Source organism: Dendrobates tinctorius, unplaced genomic scaffold (genome assembly GCF_039654945.1).
Source record: "Dendrobates tinctorius isolate UK_male_01 unplaced genomic scaffold, ASM3965494v1 ptg000222l, whole genome shotgun sequence".
In the NCBI taxonomy this organism is placed as follows: Eukaryota; Metazoa; Chordata; class Amphibia; order Anura; family Dendrobatidae; genus Dendrobates; species Dendrobates tinctorius.
The window spans coordinates 229638-250922 of NW_027361889.1; the positions used below are offsets into that span (position 1 = coordinate 229638).

The 21285-nt window shown below is 42.4% G+C and overlaps 1 protein-coding gene across 4 annotated transcripts in view; it reads right to left on the minus strand.

The window, feature by feature from the left end:
- The window catches only part of ELFN1 (extracellular leucine rich repeat and fibronectin type III domain containing 1), a 673117-nt gene that overhangs the window by 94796 nt on the left and 557036 nt on the right, over positions 1 to 21285 (minus strand). For all 4 annotated transcript variants that reach the window (XM_073555166.1, XM_073555164.1, XM_073555165.1 and 1 more), the window contains one exon: positions 16401 to 16470. The gene's annotated coding sequence lies outside the window, so the exon portion shown is untranslated. The remainder of the gene's footprint in view (positions 1 to 16400; positions 16471 to 21285) is intronic.

Genomic DNA, 21285 nt, shown 5'->3' on the forward strand with positions numbered 1-21285 from the left:
GGTGAACCCCCAAGTGATTCACAGAAGTTTATAACGCCCGGGCGTGAAAATAAAAAAATCATTTTTTTCCACAAAAATATTTTTGCCCCCAATTTTTTATTTTCCTAAGGGTAACAGGAGAAATTGGTCCCCAAAAGTTGTTTTGCAATTTGTCCTGAGTATGCTGATACCCCATATGTGGGGGGTAAAACACTGTTTGGGCGCATGGCAAGGTTTGGAAGGGAAGGAGCACCATTTGACTTTTTCAACACAGAATTGGCCGGAATTGAGATCAGACGCCATGTTGCGTTTGGAGAGCCCCTGATGTGCCCAAACAGTGGAAACCCCCATTTCTAACTCCAACCCTAACCCAACACACCCCTAACCCTAATCTCAGCCCTAACCCTAGCCCTAACCCTAGCCCTAATGGGAAAAATGGAAATAAATACATTTTTTTAATTTTATTATTTTTCCCTAACTAAGGGGGTGATAACGGGGGGTTTGATTTACTATTTATGGCGGTTTTTATGTTTGGCAGCTGTCGCACGCTAAAAGACGCTTTTTATTGTAAAAATAGTTTTTGCATCACCACATATTGAGAGCTATAATTTTTCCATATTTTGACCCACTGAGTCATGTGAGGTCTTATTTTTTGCGGGACGAGTTGATGTTTTTATTGGTACCATTTTCGGGCACGTGATATTTTTTGATCGCTTTTTATTCCGATTTTTGGGACGCACAATGAACAAAAACCAGCGTTTCATGAATTTCTTTTGGGGGGGTGCGTTTACACCGCTCCGCGTGTGGTAAAATTGATAAAGCACTTTTATTCTTCGGGTCAGTACGATTACAGCGATACCTCATTTAGGTCTTTTTTTAAGTTTTATTGGTTTTATGCAATGAAAACTATTTTATATAAAAAATAATTATTTTTGCATCGCTTTATTCTGCGAGCTATAACTTTTTTATTTTTTTGCGGATGATGCTGTGTGGTGGCTCGTTTTTTGCGGGACAAGATGATGTTTTCAGCGGTACCATGGATATTTATATGCGTCTTTTTGATCGCGCGGTATTGCACTTTTTGTTCGGCGGTATGATAATAAATCATTTTTTGCTTCGTTTTTTATTTTTAATTTTTAAGGGGTTCGCTAAAGGGGTTAACTAATGGGACGTTTTTATAGGGCAGGTCGTTATGGACGCAGTGATACCAAATATGTGTACTTTTATTGTTTGTTTTTTTATTTCCAAAAAATGAATTTATTTGGGAATATTTTTTTTTTTTTTCTAATTTATTTAGCAATTTTTTTAAAAATTTTTTTACACTTTTTTTTTTTACTTTATTAGGTTGTCCCAGGTGGGACATCACTGTCCTGTGACAGATCGCTGATCTGTCACATCACAGATCACTGTGACAGATCAACGATCTGTCACAGGCATAGACACAGACTTCCTCATGCCTGCGCTTTGCAGGCACTGAGAAAGTCAGCTCCCTACAGGCCCCCGAAGGTCCCCGTCGCCATCTTGGATCCAGAGCTGCTCTCACTATTCTGCTGGTGCAGTCACTGTACACACATTACATTACTGATCCTGAATTACATCCTGTATTATACTCCAGAGCTGCACTCACTATTCTGCAGGTGCAGTCACTGTGTACATACATTACATTACTGATCCTGAGTTACATCCTGTATTATACTCCAGAGCTGCACTCACTATTCTGCTGGTGCAGTCACTGTGTACATACATTACTGATCCTGAGTTACATCCTGTATTATACTCCAGAGCTGCACTCACTATTCTGCTGGTGCAGTCACTGTGTACATACATTACATTACTGATCCTGAACTGATCCTGAGTTACATCCTGTATTATACCCCAGAGCTGCACTCACTATTCTGCTGGTGCAGTCACTGTGTACATACATTACATTACTGATCCTGAGTTACATCCTGTATTATACTCCAGAGCTGCACTCACTATTCTGCTGGTGCAGTCACTGTGTACATACATTACATTACTGATCCTGAACTGATCCTGAGTTACATCCTGTATTATACTCCAGAGCTGCACTCACTATTCTACTGGTGCAGTCACTGTGTACACACATTACATTACTGATCCTGAGTTACATCCTGTATTATACTCCAGAGCTGCACTCACTATTCTGCTGGTGCAGTCACTGTGTACATACATTACATTACTGATCCTGAACTGATCCTGAGTTACATCCTGTATTATACCCCAGAGCTGCACTCACTATTCTGCTGGTGCAGTCACTGTGTACATACATTACATTACTGATCCTGTACTGATCCTGAGTTACATCCTGTATTATGCCCCAAAGCTGCACTCACTATTCTGCTGGTGCAGTCACTGTGGACATACATTACATTACTGATCCTGAACTGATCCTGAGTTACATCCTGTATTATACTCCAGAGCTGCACTCACTATTCTACTGGTGCAGTCACTGTGTACACACATTACATTACTGATCCTGAGTTACATCCTGTATTATACTCCAGAGCTGCACTCACTATTCTGCTGGTGCAGTCACTGTGTACATACATTACATTACTGATCCTGAATTGATCCTGAGTTACATCCTGTATTATACCCCAGAGCTGCACTCACTATTCTGCTGGTGCAGTCACTGTGTACATACATTACATTACTGATCCTGTACTGATCCTGAGTTACATCCTGTATTATACCCCAGAGCTGCACTCACTATTCTGCTGGTGCAGTCACTGTGTACACACACTACATTACTGATCCTGTACTGATCCTGAGTTACATCCTGTATTATACTCCAGAGCTGCACTCACTATTCTACTGGTGCAGTCACTGTACACACATTACATTACTGATCCTGAGTTACATCCTGTATTGTCCTCCAGAGCTTCACTCACTATTCTGCTGGTGCAGTCACTGTGTACACACATTACATTACTGATCCTGAGTTACATTCTGTATTATACTCCAGAGCTGCACTCACTATTCTGCTGGTGCTGTCACTGTGTACGTACATTACATTACTGATCCTGTACTGATCCTGAGTTACATCCTGTATTATCCTCCAGAGCTGCACTCACTATTCTGCTGGTGCAGTCACTGTACACACATTACATTACTGATCCTGAGTTACATCCTGTATTATACTCCAGAGCTGCACTCACTATTCTGCTGGTGCAGTCACTGTGTACACACATTACATTACTGATCCTGTACTGATCCTGGGTTACATCCTGTATTATACCCCAGAGCTGCACTCATTATTCTGCTGGTGCAGTCACTGTGTACACACATTACATTACTGATCCTGTACTGATCCTGAGTTACATCCTGTATTATCCTCCAGAGCTGCACTCACTATTCTGCTGGTGCAGTCACTGTACACACATTACATTACTGATCCTGAGTTACATCCTGTATTATACTCCAGAGTGGCACTCACTATTCTGCTGGTGCAGTCACTGGGTACACACACTACATTACTGATCCTGTACTGATCCTGAGTTACATCCTGTATTATACTCCAGAGCTGCACTCACTATTCTACTGGTGCAGTCACTGTACACACATTACATTACTGATCCTGAGTTACATCCTGTATTGTCCTCCAGAGCTGCACTCACTATTCTGCTGGTGCAGTCACTGTGTACACACATTACATTACTGATCCTGAGTTACATTCTGTATTATACTCCAGAGCTGCACTCACTATTCTGCTGGTGCAGTCACTGTGTACGTACATTACATTACTGATCCTGTACTGATCCTGAGTTACATCCTGTATTATCCTCCAGAGCTGCACTCACTATTCTGCTGGTGCAGTCACTGTACACACATTACATTACTGATCCTGAGTTACATCCTGTATTATACTCCAGAGTGGCACTCACTATTCTGCTGGTGCAGTCACTGTGTACACACATTACATTACTGATCCTGTACTGATCCTGGGTTACATCCTGTATTATACCCCAGAGCTGCACTCATTATTCTGCTGGTGCAGTCACTGTGTACATACTTTACCTTACTGATCCTGGGTTACATCCTGTATTATACCCTAGAGCTGCACTCACTATTCTGCTGGTGCAGTCACTGTGTACATACATTACATTACTGATCCTGTACTGATCCTGAGTTACATCCTGTATTGTACTCCAGAGCGGCACTCACTATTCTGCTGGTGCAGTCACTGTGTACATACATTACTGATCCTGGGTTACATCCTGTATTATACTCCAGAGCTGCACTCCCTATTCTGCTGGTGCAGTCACTGTGTACATACATTACTGATCCTGGGTTACATCCTGTATTGTACTCCAGAGCGGCACTCACTATTCTGCTGGTGCAGTCACTGTGTACATACATTACTGATCCTGGGTTACATCCTGTATTATACTCCAGAGCTGCACTCTATTCTGCTGGTGCAGTCACTGTGTACATATATTACATTACTGATCCTGAGTTTCATCCTGTATTGTACTCCAGAGCTGCACTCACTATTCTGCTAGTGCAGTCACTGTGTACATACATTACATTACTGATCCTGGGTTACATCCTGCATTATACCCCAGAGCTGCACTCACTATTCTGCTGGTGTAGTCACTGTGTACATACATTACATTACTGATCATGTACTGATCCTGAGTTATATCCTGTATTATACTCCAGAGCTGCACTCACTATTCTGCTGGTGCAGTCACTGTGTACATACATTACATTACTGATCCTGTTCTGACTATGAATTACATCCTGTATTATACCCCAGTGCTGAATCTTACTCAGCATCCAGTGGGCAGTCTTAGAGTCCAGAGGGCGGTCTTACTCAGTGTCAAGTGGGCGGTCTTAGAGTCCAGAGGCCGGTCTTACTCTGAATCTAGTGGGCAGTTTTAGAGTCCAGAAGGCGGTCTTACTCAGAGTGCAGTGTGCTGTCTTACTCAGAGTCCAGTGGGCGGTCATACTCAGAGTGCAGTGGGCGGTCATACTCAGATTCCAGTGGGCGGTCATACTCAGAGTGCAGTGGGCGGTCATACTCAGAGTGCAGTGGGCGGTCATACTCAGAATGCAGTGGGCGGTCATACTCAGAGTGCAGTGGGTGGTCATACTCAGAGTCCAGTGGGCGGTCATACTCAGAGTGCAGTGGGCGGTCATACTCAGAGTCCAGTGGGCGGTCATACTCAGAGTGCAGTGGGCGGTCATACTCAGAGTGCAGTGGGCGGTCATACTCAGAGTGCAGTGGGTGGTCATACTTAGAATGCAGTGGGCGGTCATACTCAGAGTCCAGTGGGCGGTCATACTCAGAGTCCAGTGGGCGGTTCTACTTAGTTATTAAGAAACAGCAATGATTTAAATGAATAAAGTACAAGTTGTAGTAAGTCAGATCCTCCTGGTCTATAACATACTGCCTGTAGTTACAATATTGCAGTTCTCTTTTAAGGAAACCCCTATATATTTGAAGAGAATGTACTATAAGTGACAAGTGACATGTCAGGGGACTGCTAATCCAATACTTTTTCTCTGTTTTAGAAGTCGAATTCCTATGAAATACCACCCAGAGGAACATGCATGACATGGCGGCAGCAGAAGTACAGAGCTGAGCCGCCACTAGGTGAACAACCCAAAATCAGGACTAGTAGATGTGTAGAGATAATGGTCGGCCCCTGGCTCTCGGATCTAATCCCCCGTCAATGCTTTGTGATTGGATTAGCACATTTACCTAAGTTTGGTAAGAAGACTTTGGGAGATGTCAGGGAATTGGCTGAGAAGCTTTTTGGTGAACAGGACCGTCAACCCCTTCAGTGCTGGACACTAGAGAGGAACGGAGAATTAGCACAATTTTACTTCTTTTGCCGGTAGAAACCCCCCAGGCCATGGGGCACGGCTTCATCATCGCAGCAGAGCGGAGTTCATATAATGATTTGTTACCTGCGGTTTCATAGGATCTCGGGAAACTTTTAGCGCAGATTGTTTTCCAGGGGCAATGGAAACGTTATATGGGTTAAAGCTTTTAAAGCAGAAGCCCAGAGAGTCTGACAGGTTTCCAATAAATCAGTATAAAAGCAGTGGATTTGGGCAGCATGAATCAGAGTGTTCTGACTCACAGAGGAAATGCAGTTTGAAGATTCGGAAAATGGAGAGAGATGAGACTAGTCTGGCACCGCCCCGACGGCTTGTCCCCGCCCTGATCCATTTGACTGACAGGCCTCTCCTTATGTAAATGCATGGGATCGACCTGTTAGTCAACTGTATCAGGATGGGGAGACACCATCAAAGGTGTACCGGACTAGGTAAAAGCAATCTGTATTCCCCTCTCGCAGCGACACCGTCCAGGCGATGCCAACGCCGCTTTTCCCAGAGGGTGATCCGGTGGCATCGCTGTTTCACATGCGGACTGCAGTCATTGATTTACCGCAGGTACGCTGCAGCAGTTACTTTTTTGTCTGAGAGGCTGTCCGCGCATACAGAATATTGATGAGATGCAGCCAATGAGTGACCACTGATTGGCTGCAGCAGTCAAATGACACAAGAATGTCATGTCACTTTCCAGGAACAGCAGCGTAGTGGACAACCCCAGTTTCCCGACCCAGATGTGTGAGCACTGCAGTCATTTACAGCGCTGGTCTACGTCTGTAAAGAATACGAAGAAACATCCAGCTCCCACGATCCAAATTAAATAATAGATGATTTTATTGAATGATCCATAAAAATATGAACAGGACACAGAGTGTAGATATGCAACATGTTTCAGATCAATTATAGGACAGAGAAGGGGTTAATGTCAGAATCACTGGTAGACCAGGTAAGTGGAGAGCTCCCTGTCGGTTTAGGAAAGTGAAGGATGTTAATGTCAGAATCACTGGTGGGCTAGGTGAGTGGAGAGATCCCTGGTGGTCTAGGGGAGTGAAGGGTGTTAATGTCAGAAACACTGGTGGGCTAGTTGAGTGGAGAGATGCCTAGTGGTCTCGGGGAGAAAAGGGTGTTAATGTCAGAATAACTGGTGGGCTAGGTAAGTTGAGAGATCCCTGGTGGTCTAGGAAAGTGAAAGATGTTAATGTCAGAATAACTGGTGGGCTAGGTGAGTAGAGATATCCCTGGTGGTCTAGGGGAGTGAAGGGTGTTAATGTCAGAATAACTGGTGGGCTAGGTAAGTGGAGAGATCCCTGGTGGTCTAGGAAAGTGAAGGATGTTAATGTCAGAATCACTGGTGGGCTAATTGAGTAGAGAGATCCCTGGTGGTCTAGGGGAGTGAAGGGTGTTAATGTCAGAAACACTGGTGGGCTAGGTGAGTGGAGAGATCCCTGGTGGTCTTGGGGAGAAAAGGGTGTTAATGTCAGAATAACTGGTGGGCTAGGTAAGTGGAGAGATCCCTGGTGGTCTTGGGGAGCAAAGGGTGTTAATGTCAGAATAACTGGTGGGCTAGGTAAGTGGAGAGCTCCCTGGTGGTCTTGGGGAGCAAAGGGTGTTAATGTCAGAATAACTGGTGGGCTAGGTAAGTGGAGAGCTCCCTGGCGGTCTAGGAAAGTGAAGGATGTTAATGTCAGAATCACTGGTGGGCTAGGTGAGTGGAGAGATGCCTAGTGGTCTCGGGGAGAAAAGGGTGTTGACGTCAGAATAACTGGTGGACTAGGTAAGTGGAGAGATCCCTGGTAGTCTAGGGGAGGAATGGGTGTTAATGTCAGAATCACTGGTGGGCTAGGTGAATGGAGAGGTCACTGGTGGTCTAGGAGAGCGAAGGGTGTTAATGTCAGAATTCTTGATTGCCCAGGGCAGAATTTAGTAATTTTAGGATCTTTAGTGTTGTAGTGTATTAAAAGGGTCATTTTAGTAATCCTGGTGGTCTAGGGTGGTGAAATATAAAGATCCCTGGAGTGCTCTGTCAATAAAATGGTAAAGAGAAAAAAATTATATGGAGAGTGATTTTTTTTTAAATTCCTACTTCGACACCATCTATTTCTCCTAACTGCAGCCAATCACTGGTCATAGCTGTGACCCCCTGCAACCAGTGATTGGCTGCAGTGTTCACATGTTTGTTTCAGGAGATCATCACTGGAAGCAGAAAACAAGAAACCGCCAGGGAACAAGAGTAAGGTGAGTAATATCATCTTTTATTCAACTCATTTTGATTTTTTTCCCTCCAAATTCCAGACATCTCCTTTAATAATAAGCTGTATGCAGTAAACTCCCTCTAGTGGTGGCTACCAGTAGTCCTGGTTTATAACTTACGGTAACTAAGTCTGTTCATGAGATTTGGATCCTTGTGTCAGAAACCAAAAGATCTGACCCATATGAGTGCAGTAGGCCGGCTAATGTCCAATATGGCAGATCTTCATTGCTCAGCGTATTGTCGGCACTGCTAGTTCAGTTCTTCCTCCTAAGAATGACATAGCGATTTTCACCATACGGGTGTATTGCAAGGCACGAGGCGTGCTGGGAAGTACAAGAGGGCTTGCAGTGAATAGAGTCCTATCAGAATCCCAGGACAATGCTTTGCTGCGGGCAACAAATGAAAGAACATGCGACGCGTTCCGCCTGTATCTTCCTGCTACGGCTGAGAATAGTTGTAAAACATCGGTTTTGATTGACAAAAAGCCTCCTTTCAGCGGCTTAGAATGATGAACTGCAAAAGAAAAATGTCACTGCTCCTTCCAGGAGAGGAGGCGAGGTGAGCGGTAAACACCGAGGAAGACAAAGACGCTTCCAGTCGCCTATTGCTAGTGCTCTCGGGCAACCAATAAAGTTTTTTTCTATTCTTTGAATGAGAACAAAAAGCTTGTGGCCCCATACTTTACCAGGGACAGATAACATTTCCCAAGCTCACAGTGTGCTATTTTACTGCCCTTTGATATTCTTCCTTGACTCACAGTACAAAGAAGCCTGTATGAGTCATGTAAACAGTAGACTATCCTTGGCGTAATATCCTACACACCGTAGATGATGGCACTAGAGATTATTTTTTTAGAAATGATGTTGCACCGAAGACCATTGCTGGACTATAGGTAGGGTCATAAGGGGCTCAATCACCTTGGGTTCTAGTGGGCATTCAAAGTTTAATCTATCTATCTATCTATCTATCTATCTATCTATCTATCTATCTATCTATCAGCCTCCCAGGCATGTACCAAACCTAGTAAATAGATCCAAAAAAGCACACCAGTAGATAAAGATTCACATGCAGTTTAATGGCCCATACGTAGCTTCTCCTGATTCTATGCTATTTCCAAGCTCAGGCCAGTTTACTTTTGTCATCCACAACAACCTCTCGGCAAGATAACCAACTTCTCACAACTCTACTTGATCCTGTTCACACCTAGACTCTGCAATCAAGGTATCGCATCTCTTCAAGCGAATTTCCAGTTTGCCTATGCTTCACTGATTTTCTGCAGTGGACCAGTTTGTATACATCACTTCTATTAACATTTATCCTCCTGGAAGAAACCAGGCTGCATTTAATTCTCTGCTACTCCTGTGTTTAACCATTGCCCTGATGCAAAATACCAGACTACATTCCTGAGATTAACTACTTCACTAACAGAAGTTTGCAGTTTCCAAAACAGTTTCTCTTCCCTTGTGTATCTGCCTACCTAGCTTGACTTATTCTATGCTACCTGCTCCCCTTGTTTTTCTGCCATCCTGCATACTTGCTGTTCTGGTCCTATCATTTATTTGTCTGTCTATCCATCAATGTATCTATCCATTCATTTATCCACTATGTCTGTCTATCCTCATGTGTCACTTATCACTTCTCATCAATATGCAATTTTTTTACCTGGAGTAAATGCTGACGTTCTCCTGGACCTGACATTGGTTTTCTTTAGTTACTGCACCTCAAAGTCTCACAGGTGTGTCACGCCAACATGGAAGATCTGAGGGTAGAAGATCACTGCGTGTTGTGAATCACAGCTCTTCCATTTAGCCTGTGTATTTGGATCCCATATTAAATTAATTTGGTTTCCTTTGGTGCTGAAGAGGTTAATGACCCTTTCTATGCTGATCAGAAACATGCAGCTTCATTTAAGCTGCTCCTGATCTGGTCATTATTACATCTCCCTATAAGACATGGTCAGACCCTCTCTGTCCTGCCAGCGAAAGCTCTGCTTCCTTGCTCTTAGGAGACGCTGTGCTGAATAGGAGTTTGTTGAAGATATTGCAGACTCGTCTTCCTGTGCGGTGTGCTAAAGCTAGGTAGTTGAAGTTTGGAGTTGAAGTGGTGGTATTCTGTACTTTGCTGTAGTACGTGTGTGTTTATCTCCTGTTCCCTTTTCCCATTAAGTTTATTCCTCCCTGTCCCTATCCTCTCCCTTATTGTTGTTTAGTGCTTTAGTATGATAGAGGTTTTCTGTTATCCCTGTTTTGTCTTTGTGTCTGGTTTACATTGCATTTCTGTCCTGTGGCTCATGGGCTAGGAGAGGGGAGAGATTAGGGTTTTCACAGGAGCATAGTAAAGTCAGAGACTCAGGCCTCTCTACCTTTAAGAGTACCCCCCGGACAGGTATAGTTAAGGTCTCAGCTCCAGGGACAGTTTGAGGACCGTCTTCCTTACTGAAGACCATCACAGCGTGACACTCTGTTTCTGAGATTTGGTCCCTCTACCTTAAATATAAATCTAGTCTTTTAAGCCAAGTGGGCGTGGACCCCCAGAAAAACACCCACAGAGAAAAGTTGAGAACTATGGCAAAAAAAATTAGATATACAATTCATACAGGGAAGTGGGGGTCATATCTCAGGAATAGAGAAGTGCAAACAAAGAAGAAAAAATGCCAGAATCAGGAAAACAGCAGCAATTACAGCAGGTTAAAAACAAAATTACTAATTTGCAAGTGTCGGGTCCTCCTTAAAGGGAACCTGTCATCATTCCATGAATTCCCTGTCTAACCAGCCCTGTATAAAGTTTGTAGGTAAAAATTGTTTTACTGCCATCGGACGGGATGATACGTCCAATGGCAGTACCTCCGTTTTGCTGATGGCTCCGGCAGTGAGCCCGCATCAAAGCCGGGACCTGTCAGCTGTTTTGAACAGCTGACATGTGTCCGCAATAGGCGCGGGTGGAATCGCGATCTACCCGCGCCTATTAACTAGTTACATGCTGCTGTCAAACTCTGACAGCAGCATTTAACGCGTGCTGTCGGCCATCGGGCCGGAAATACGCGCACCACTGACCCCCTTCATGTGATCGAGGGTCATCGGTGCGTCGGCAAAACAACCAGAGGTCTCCTTGAGACCTCTATGGTTGTTGATGCCGGATTGCTATGAGCGCCACCCTGTGGTGGGAATTAAAACCGGACAGAAGATCTACAGCAAAGAAAAATTGGTTGTTTAACACTACTAACCTCCCACTGGGATGAGCATGAATACTCACGATAGCGGGTCCGAGTGCCTCAATCCTATTTTTATCAATGAAGTTAATGTTTGACTTTTTTAATGGGAATCAATCACCATGATTTTGCCAACTAATCCTATAGCAGCATAATATAGAGACAGAGACCCTGATTCCAGCATGTAACATTCACTGGGCTGCTTTGCTGTAGTTTTGACAAACTCACTGTTTTATCAGCAGGAGATTATCACTAGAGGAATATGTGTCAAGTAGTCCTATATTTTCATGAGCTCTATATAACCCCTCCCCCACCACAGGTTGGAAGCTTTGTGCCTATGCACAGTGCACACAGAAAGCAGCCAATAAGGGGTGTGGGTGGGGTTATATAGGGCTCAGCATTCAGAGAACTGGTAGATCTGCAGCATACAAAATGAAAACAACAGTAAGTGACACATCATTGGAATCAGGGTCTCTGTCCCTACATCGTGTAGCAAAAAATTTGTGACATTCCCTTTAATTGTTCCTGCACAGGTTCTTCCCACCTATAATACAAGGATTAGGATTTCTCTATCCTCCGCTTATTTTGCAGAAATGAACATAAATCAGCTCGAGATACGAGTCCAGCCTATAGAAAGCAATATGTATAATCACAAGAACATGAAAAATATACTGATTAAACTCAGCAGAAATTGACCAGGAAAACAGCTGACCGTCCAGATTTCGGGTGATTGATGAATATCTTTAAGGGTAATGTTCCTGCTGGTGATTTACCAGCGCTCTTAACAGTCATTTAAGTGTATTACTATTAGGCAATTTCAACTGTCTCAGCATCAAGTGTTGAGAAGTCACCGAGCCTCATGTCTCCCGTGAAGATTTACTAGAGTTTGAGATGTTTTTAGATTGCACGTTTTCATTTTGAGTGACACAATGGGATTTATGTCTGTAACCTTAATGGCAACGTATACTGCTCCGTAGAGCATGCATTATAAAAGTGAATCTCCAAATGTTATCGTTATGTCATTTTTGGATCCTAAATTCTGCATAGATAAAATTTGTAATATATCGTTATTATTTTTGGAGCTCTGTTTTTCTGATACAGAGCTCCAAACCTCCAGCCTACGCATAAATGGAAAACATGCTGACTGCCTGTATCTGCCACTAGAGGGGGCATGTGAGCTTACGGCATCCTGCTATGGTATACAGTAAGCTTCTTAGCTCCTTCTAGTGGTGACTGCAGGTAACTACTATATGTGTGACCATGTGGAGTCCCTACGGGGACATTTTTTTTTCACTCAAATGAATGTATTTGAGACTAAAAAATATTTTTTCTTTTACAGGCTCTTTATTTCCCTATAGTTTCAACTTCGATGTGGTCTGTGGTCATAAATAATAAAATAATAATAAATTTTATTTTTATAGCGCCGACATATTCCGCAGCACTTTACATTTCAGAGGGGATTTGTACAGACAATAGACATTACAGCATAACAATAATCACATACAGTAGATTATAACAAATACCAAGAGGAAAGAGGGCCCTGCTCGCAAGTTTACAGTCTATGAGGAAAGAGGTAGACACGAAAGGTGGGTGGTAACAGTTGCCCTGATTGTAGGGACCAGCCATAATGTTAAGTGTGTAACAGTACAGACACAGAGGGCTAATAGATGCATAAAGCATGTGGGAACATGATGCTGGGAACCTGGTTATGGTAAGACTTTTGGCTCTGCCACACAGGGATAGATTAGGTTAATGTGTTGAGGCGATAGGCCAGTCTGAATAAATGCGTTTTCAGAACACGCTTAAAATTGTGGGGATTGGGGACTAATCGTATTGACCTGGGAAGTGCATTCCAAAGAATTGGCGCGGCACGTGTAAAGTCTTGGAGACGGGAGTGGGAGGTTCTGACTATTGAGGATGCTAACCTCAGGTCATCAGCAGAACGGAGGGCGCGGGTAGGGTGGTATACTGAAACAAGGGAGGAGATGTAGGGTGGTGCTGAGCCATGGAGGGCTTTGTGGGTGAGGGTAATAAGTTTATACTGAATTCTGGAGTGGATGGGTAGCCAGTGTAATGACTGGCACAAGGTAGAGGCATCGGTGTAACGATTGGTGAGGAATATGATCCTGGCTGCAGCATTCAAGACAGATTGGAGAGGGGAGAGTTTGGTAAGAGGGAGACCGATTAGAAGAGAGTTACAATAGTCGAGACGAGAATGAATAAGAGAAACAGTAAGAGTTTTTGCAGAGTCAAAAGTAAGAAAAGGTCGAATTCTAGAAATGTTTTTGAGGTGCAGATGACAAGAGCGAGCCAGTGATCGAATGTGGGGGGCAAAGGAAAGCTCGGAGTCAAGTATGATCCCAAGACAGCGGGCATGTTGCTGGGGAGTAATAGTGGAACCACAGACGGAAATGGCAATGTCGGGTGTAGGTACATTAGTAGCGGGAGGAAACACAAGGAGTTCAGTCTTTGACAGGTTCAGTTTCAGATATAGTGAGGACATGATATTAGACACAGCGTTTAGACAATCGACAGTGTTTTCTAGAAAGGCTGGCGTGATGTCAGGAGAAGAAGCGTATAATTGGGTGTCATCAGCATAGAGATGGTACTGGAAACCATAAATCAACTGAGAGTAGCTCAGAAAAAGGCAGATAAAAGAGATACAAACTCCGGCAATATCACTGATGGGTTCTCAGTTAACTCATTCTGCAGCCAGCAATATGGAGACTATAGAAGACTGATAAAATCACAGTGACCTCTTTAATGAGAGACAGCTGCAGCTTCCTTCCAATAGCATCATAGAATGCCTGCTGTCCATAGAAAAATTGCAGACTGGTAGGAAGCATCCAAGGTTCTGCAGGGGCGGAGCTAAAGAGGTGCAGTCCTCTGGGGGTCCTAGTGCCTGTCCACAGGTACCTCTACTATATAATTAGTATTATAAATGGTGTTTAGTAAACACAGACCTGTTACCTATTTCTGAATCCTTAGGTTACCCTTCTGCAATCTCTGGGTAGATTTTGGAATTCATCTGGGGCTTAAAGGGGTTTTCCAATAGTCATGATGTCACATGAAATATTGTCACTTGAACTCAAGCAACATCATGACGTGCGTTGTGTTCCATCATCAGGCCATCGAGGGGGCCAAGTGAGCTGCAGAGGCATCGAGCCTACTGAGCAGGGCAGAATGCTGCCCTGGTCCAGCTGCCATGAAGGACCAGGGTGATTTGAATATTTTTGTTCTTCTCTATGTCACTTATCCATAGGAAAGGTGATAAAATGTATGATCATTGGGGTTTGGGTCATTGAGACCCCTACCAAACATGAAAATTGGAGTCTCAAAGTCTCCTGTGTGAACAGAGTGGTAGTGGTCTAATGAGTAATCTTTCTCCTTATGGAGTGCGACATACCTGACATGTCAGGGTAAGGAGGCTTATAAGGCCGTGCAATGCTTCAGTTAGAAATTAAAAATACAAATTGTCTCTTACGTATCATTCTCCATAAGAAGAAAGGTTACCTCTTAGATCCCAGTCAGAGGCCTCTCCTACAGCCAAATCAGATCTCACGCTTTGCACTGATGAGAGGCAAATAACCCAAAACATGTGTCTGCAATTTGAGATTCTGGCTTTTTTCCTAAGTCATGTAGCAAAGGCCGATAATGACTTTTAGAATTGTTACTTCCAATAGTTGGCACTAAGATTAAAGTCCTTTTCCCCTCTGAAGAGACTTAGAATGGTAGTGAGCATGTGCAACCACTGCTTCATTCATTTTGTTTATAGGGTGACCCCTTTAAGGCAGTGCATTGGAAAATTACATTCCTCAACGTAGTTTGATAGGATTAACTTTCTCAAACGTCCACGTTATAACTATTTTTTGACTAATTCTATAAATCGCATGACCTAAAATTCATATCTCATCTGGAGAAGAGCAGCGCTCTTAATATTGGCTCAGCCACCTGGCCGTCTGTTCTTTTCGGAGATGTTGCCACTGCTAAATTACTTCCATTAGATGTATTTTTTGGAGAAATCTCTGCAAACATGGTTAAGCCATTTAAAAACAAACTCCGATTGAAAGCCCGTCTTTGGGCAGATATTTCTTTCTACTTGTGTATGGAATAGTCTGGGTGTAGTTGAGCTGATAAGACCTGATTGACGCTGCTGACCTTTCATCGTCTTAACACTGGCAGGAAAAAAAAGTTGGAAATGGCTGGAAATCACAATGTAATGTCTCTATTCATCCTCCTAATGATAAACAACTATCAACGGCTGCAGCCGGGAGAACTGTAGTAAACGAGGCGGACTGCGTCCATAATAAATCCGTAATTTGTATGGTTACAATGGTGTAATCTCTGGTGAAAAATTAAGAATAACCTGTGTTATTACTCATCATGACCAATAGTCCTTCAGACCCTAGTGAGGTTTCCCATTAAATACATACACAGGATAGGTGATAAATAATAGAGCTGTGAGACTTAGGGCCCCAAGAGATCCCAAAGTTCAAGTCAATTCAATTCCATAGGATTGGAGAAGTGGTCATGCAAGCTCAGTGACAAAACTGAGAACTTTAGGACTCCTGTTGACGGGATCACTGGTAGTCAGGCCCCTAACGAAACTACTACTTTTGGATACAGTACAACAAGCCACTATTCATTATTTGTTCCATGGATAAGTCCTAAATATATTTAGGGAGAAAACCCCCTTTTACAATATCAAAGTGCTTTAGTCTTGCATTCCCAAAGTTGTGTCCATGGGTGGATCCAAGCCACGAGCAGTCTACAGAAAGGTCTCCTAGACCAAATGCCCTAAAATCTCATCCACTCTGGGCCTCCAAAAATGTCAAAGTTTTGTTTTGTGGCAGAGAAGATGAATGAATACATGATGAAGAAGTGCTGGAGAAATTATTATACTCCGAGAGAGGGAGAAATGAGGAAGAGGACACCGATAGTGAAGAAATGGAGGAATATCATTCACCACACTACATGGGAGAGTTTTTTTTCCTGTTTGCTGGAAATGTTATGATTATTTTTATGATTGTGTTGGAGACAGCACTACAAGCCACTCATTCAAAGCATGAGAAGTGTGAGACAAGACGGAATACTTACACTTTGGCTACTAGAATCCAATTTCGTAAGTTTTGGTTGCTCAGGTTGCAGCTTTACTCAATTTTCAGACCTAAAAAAAAGAAGTAAAGTTTTGTTAGTTAAGGGTGTTAGACAGAAATGTGCATAATGGAACATTTATTCCTTTTGGCAATCAGTCGTAGACGAGGCAAGGTGGCAACTACGATATAATAAAACATGGTCAACCATTGGTGTTGGGTCATGAAGAAAATTCCAATTCATAGTAGAGCAGAAGGATCTCATACTGGAGCTTCCCACACCTGGGATCCCCTTTATAAGCCAGGACATAGACCCACTCTACAAGTGACTCCCATTCTGTAGAACTTGAGCAATTCATTTTCCAGAAAAATTAGCGGCTTTCTTAGATCAATCCAAACAAGACGAGAAAGCCCCTGAGGAAGCTTTTTGAATATTTGTCAATTTTACTATAAGTATATTTAAGGATGATAATTGGGGACAGATTCCATAAGAAGAAGACAGAAACTCCAATTTTTGATCAGGATCATGCCGTCTTCTTACAGACTTTGTATATAGAGGTGTGAATATACATACATATAGTTGAGTTGGTTTTGGCAGGTCCGTCCACTATGAAATGGGTAACCTCCCATGACTGATGTCAGTGTGGAAGGAAGGAATGGGTATGTTAAATCTAGAATGCCAAAATTTTTTAGTTCTCAGAGGAGATAAGCTGCTGCCGGCATCTTACTTCCCTGTGCCTATTGAAAACATATGCTCAAGCGACCGAACTGGAGCCAAGTCAGAAAGAATCGCTGTCGGTCTTAATAAAGGTGTATGGGCGTCTTTAGTCTAAGAAACAGAAATAACGGTATTCATATCTGATACCATGTAGGCAGATTAAAAAATGACCAATTGTGACTTCGAAGTAAAATTCTTAGCAGCCATAAGTTCTTGTGAATGAAATTGGTCCAATACGATAATGGTTTGAGCCTAGACAATAAAACGCAACAAAATGCACCGCGCTGATCTGTCAGTAGCCTGTACCATGGAATCACCAAATGGTTTTTCTATTCAACCATTATAATGCTCACGAAAAGTAATCTCACCCATCTTGTAAAATGACATTAGTAGCTTTTGTAACAGCCCGAATTGCTTCATTCTGTCTTATTAACTCGGTCTTGTATTTATGTTAATGAAATAAAGGAATATGAGTTTTCCAGACGTTTAAACTTCTTATGAGCCTGATTTACATAATGGAAGTGTTAAAACCTTTGAAATAAAATATCTCGCAATATTGGTTCCTTTTTTTTTTCCACTCCTCCTTCCCTATTCTTAGCCTGATCTAATGGGTGGCTTTGAAGAGCAATTCTTGAAAATAATTTAGTGGGATCAAGAGGATTTACAGCATAGATGCAGTCTTTGAGACTTGTGTGGAGGCCAAGAAGAAGGAAGACCTCAGTTATGGTTGTCTCCATGGTTGTCCTGTAGGTCTCTGTGTAGGACCTTAAGGAGAAGGAAGACCTCAGTTATGGTTGCCTCCATCGTTGTCCTGTAGGCCTCTGTGTACGACTTCAAGGAGAAGGAAGACCTCAGTTATGGTTGTCTCCATGGTTGTCCTGTAGGTCTCTGTGTAGGACTTCAAGGAGAAGGAAGACCTCAGTTATGGTTGCCTCCATCGTTGTCCTGTAGGCCTCTGTGTACGACTTCAAGGAGAAGGAAGACCTCAGTTATGGTTGTCTCCATGGTTGTCCTGTAGGTCTCTGTGTAGGACTTCAAGGAGAAGGAAGACCTCAGTTATGGTTGTCTCCATGGTTGTCCTGTAGGTCTCTGTCTAGGACTTCAAGGAGAAGGAAGACCTCAGTTATGGTTGTCTCCATGGTTGTCCTGTAGCTCTCTGTGTAGGACTTCAAAGAGAAGAAAGATCTCTGTTATGGATATCCCCGTGGTTGTCCTGTGTAGGACTTCAAAACAGAAGACTGGGCTCATATTTTTTCTTTAAAATGGCAGGTACAGATTCGTCAGGCTTTACCTTTCTGCAAAAACTGTGGCTAGTACAGACACATGAAGAAGCATTAACAACTCCCAGCCGCAGGTATGGACTGGGGCTAAAATTCAGTCCGGCATTTGAAATCACACAGGCCAATGCTGTCCCTATCCCCAAGCACCAGATGGCATATTACCCTGCATGGAGGAAAGCAAGATTTACTACAAGACCGATATTTCCAATGATACCTCCGTCATAACTCTTAACAGTATGAGTGTCTTGAGACACCGATTCTGTTAACAACATAGCTGACAAGGCGGCCCATGACCAAACAGGTCCTTCTGGCATTTGCCAGAATTGCCAGTTGGCCAGTCCGGCCCTGCCCAACAGAGTATCGTCAAATCCTGATTTTTTTTTTTCTAAAGTTGGTAATCTTTTCTCTCATTTTTGGTTACGGTATGTCTTGACGAGAAGGAGGTAAGGTTCCATGTCAACGTCAACAAAATGGAAGGCAAGTTTCACTAAATGTATAACTTTTGTAGGTTTCCTAATACTTTCATAAGACTCATATCAAAACATTTTCCTTAGTACGCCCTATTATCTCCCCAAAGTTTTGCCTATTAACATTGGTGTTTATGCAGCTTGTTAAGAAAGTCCCTGTTTTCATTAGCTAAATTGCAGCCAGAAAGGTTATAAGCACACAATGAGATCTAAGAGAAGAAAAACCTTTTATATCGGCATCTCAGTACCAGAAATTATTATTTTTTACGTCCCTTTGTGCATGATTGTCTGTAGATAAAGTATTATCTAGGTGATGAAAAGGGCGTATTCGACACCAGAGACAGCAAAAATTAGTTTTTTCTTCTTAATCTTTAAATCATGATTTTTTTTCCTACAGATTAGAATTATTTATTTCACAGGAAAAATCCATTGTCATTTCCTCCGAATACAAAGCTGTTTTTTTTTAGAAATCCTGCAATTCATAAAGTTGGAATTCTTTGTTTGTTGCATTAGAGAAGTCAATAAAATGAAAATGTAATAACTGAAATATGCAGACGGATCTTGCTGTGGTTTATTTTTTTTTAAATAATTTACTTCCATTTTAAATCAACATGTGAAATAAAACACTTGAAGTATCCTCTGCTTACTCACTAAAATCCCTATGAATTAGTAACTTCACGCCCATTGGAGGATATTAATGTGTATTGCACTGTTTGCTATATATTGACATATTTGTATGCTTATGTACATTTTTTTTAACCTTTACTCGTGCCTGTATGCCCTAATACATATATGTACTTTTATTCTTTAATTGCATCTACTTGGCTTTTTCCCTCCACTGAGACCCAGGCATTGCCACATTATCAGAGAAGAGCAACAAGGATGGTGAGCGGACTGCAAAGTATGTCCTATGAGGAACGGTTAAAGGATCTGGGAATGTTTAGCTTGCAAAAAAGAAGACTAAGAGAAGACTTAATAGCTGTCTACAAATATCTGAAGGGATTTCACAGTCTAGAAGGATCATCATTATTCTCATTTGTACATGGAAACACGAGAAGCAATGGAATGAAAGTGAAAGGGAGAAGATACAGATTAGATATTAGAAAAAACTTTTTGACAGTGAGGGTGATCAATGAGTGGAACAAGCTGCCACGAGAGGTGGTGAGTTCTCCTTCATTGGAAGTCTTCAAACTGAGGCTGGACAGACATCTCTCTGAGATGGTTTAGTGAATCCAGCATTGAGCAGGGGGATGGACACGATCACCCCAGAGGTCCCTTCCTTCTCTAACATTCTATGATACTATGATTTTATCCTTTGTGTTACTCGTTCTTAAGATGTGAAAAATAAAGATTGATATCTTTTATTTTTGGTGACCTTGTGCTGTAGGTTTTACATTGTTCCCCCTTGCTGAGTAATGTGTTTTGAATGACATGTCCATGAGGAGCTAGACATGTATCTTATACTCTTTAAATCTCATCCTCTCTATCCTGCATTTGATGTGAATAATAAAGTCTAAATTATTTTATTTTTGGCGACCTAGTATTGGTGTTTCACTGTTACTCCTTGCTGTGTAATCTCTTTTACCAAAACCCGCCCATGAGGAGCTCAAGAAAGAATGACAGCTGCTATGAGCTGATCTTTGGGACATAAAATAAGTAGCTGAACTGAAGACTCACAAACAACTACAATACTTCTGTAAAGACTAGAATATGGATAAGATATGATTAAAATTATTCAGAAAGTAACCATATAATTAGTTAAACTTTAGTCTCATAAATTACTACAAATACAAAAATAAGGAGAATCATTTTTTCTGACCAAACTTGAATGTGATTACAAGGATGTGCTGCTAGCAATAATGACTGAATTAAATCTATACGGTCAGACATGAACTTGTGACGAACAGCATCAAAAACTACCAGTCATGGGTTTAATGACTGATGCCATGTGGCATTACTGATTTCTTGCATGGAGTAAAATGGTCATTAATGACATCTAAATGACTTTGTGACCCCCATATAAGTTAGGGTGCTTTCACATTGCATTCTGTGTCCCCGTCGGGGCATACGTCTGAAATCCCCCGCAAAACGGTCTCCGGACACATGCGCCGATCAGGCCATAGAATGTAATGGTGACGGCAGAGTAAATGTGCGCTCTACCGTGCACTTTTTTAGGGAGTGCACTGCTACAGGAGGCGCCTTTCATCGTACACTCCCTGAAAAAGTGCATGACAGAGCGCAAGTTCGCTGTGCTGTCACCAATGCATTCTATGGCCTTGTCGGCGCATGTGTCTAGACCCCGTTTTGTTGGGGATCTTGAGCCTATGACAGACGGAGACTCAGAACACACTGTGGAAGCACCTTTAGCCTTTGTTTTATTCTCATACTCTGTATCCTGTGTTTGATGTGACCAGTAAAGTCTAA